Source organism: Euprymna scolopes, chromosome 46, assembly GCF_053919585.1.
Source record: "Euprymna scolopes isolate OS-2025 chromosome 46, ASM5391958v1, whole genome shotgun sequence".
Taxonomy (NCBI): domain Eukaryota; kingdom Metazoa; phylum Mollusca; class Cephalopoda; order Sepiida; family Sepiolidae; genus Euprymna; species Euprymna scolopes.
The window spans coordinates 158,158,160-158,159,802 of NC_136527.1; positions in this window are offsets into that span (position 1 = coordinate 158,158,160).

Here is a 1,643-nt window from a genome sequence, read left to right on the forward strand (position 1 = left end):
TGGCTTCGATAGATTACTAACGAGAATTCACAGGAAGCAACTATAATTAAGAGTTTTTGTAGATCTCACATATAACTCTTAGTTATGAAAACAAGTCTAAAATGCAAGAGCTAAGAAAACGCCCGGATGTAAAGATTGGATCGATTCTAGAATCGCAGAATGCTAGCATTTTGCGATTCTAGAATCGCAGAATGCTAGCATTTTCTATGTACGAATTTCACTCCATAGCAAATAAAGGTTGTTTCAGCCGACTGTTGATTAGTCAGGAGGTCACAAACTAATAAAATGTGATACAATTTTCATATAACTCTTAGTTATGAAAACAAGTCTGAAATGCTAGCAATTTCACTCCATAGCAAATAAAGGTTGTTTTAGCATTTGTCAGGAAGCCACAAACTAATAAAATGTTATTCAATTTTCGTAGACACAACGAGTGAGACAATACGCCCTAAAACAACAAAAAAAAAGATGAATCTGCTGTCTCACTGCAACACACAGTGGCATATTGTGACTCCCACTCAAGGTTGGCCAGCAAACGTGAAAGGAGATTTTGTCTGAATGCAGGTGAAGTGACTAGAGATGCTGTTGGTCGATCAGACTAAAAAAGGAATGGAAAACATTACACATATTTCATATTTATTTTTACTTGCTTGGTTGTATACAGCATCTATGACGAATTCTCATCTGGAGACTACTTCTAAGAAGGCCAAATGCAGAAGGAATGACAGCTGTTGGTTAATAATATTGTTATTGAAGATTTGTAGAAAATGACAGAAATCTAAGCATTGCTTGAATAGATTAGCAAAACATTGTAATTTTTACATTGAACAAAAACAACATCCGAAAAGGAATCTTCTAAGTCGACAACTTATTTCCTGTATTCTAAATCCTAGCAAGAAATCCGTAACTGCATAAATGCTTGAGTGCTTTCCAAAACCAAAACAAAAGTCAACGACCTGATCTTATGTATTAATATTTACTATTTTCTCTCATTAAAACACAATCTGACTACTCGTGTTTAGAAATTATCATTTCTTATGGGTTGACATATTGAGTATTATTATATTATATTATATTCGGGTGCCATGAGGTTGTTATGAATATTATATCCAACTAATGTAATGACTGGAATAGTATTTTTTTCTATTTAAAGTTATATTGTAAATTTTACTTCATCATAGAAACAATACCGTTTATATGACTTGAAAAATATCATAAATCTTTTCATGGATCACCTCAATCGTTCAGGTGCGAAATATTCAAATAAACATGAAATTAAAAAAGAATTTTACGAACTGTGTACCAAAATGCATATGACAGTGTGCTCCACTCATGTCTGCTTTGATGTTTTGAATTATATAGAGTATCCCAAAATGCATATGACAGTGTTCCACTCATGTGTGCTGTGATGTTTTGTATCCCATTTTTATCTAATACGATGATACGTAATAAACAACAGCATCTGTTTGTATAAATACTTGACAAAAAACTCAACATTAATTAAACAAGAAAAACATGACTTGAAAACTCACTGCGAAATCTTCAAATTCACATGAAAGATGCTTTTAATTTTCATGACGATAAATTAAGTTTAAAATTAAATTAACTCTAAACTTACATTAACTGTAAAATCAAAACGATTG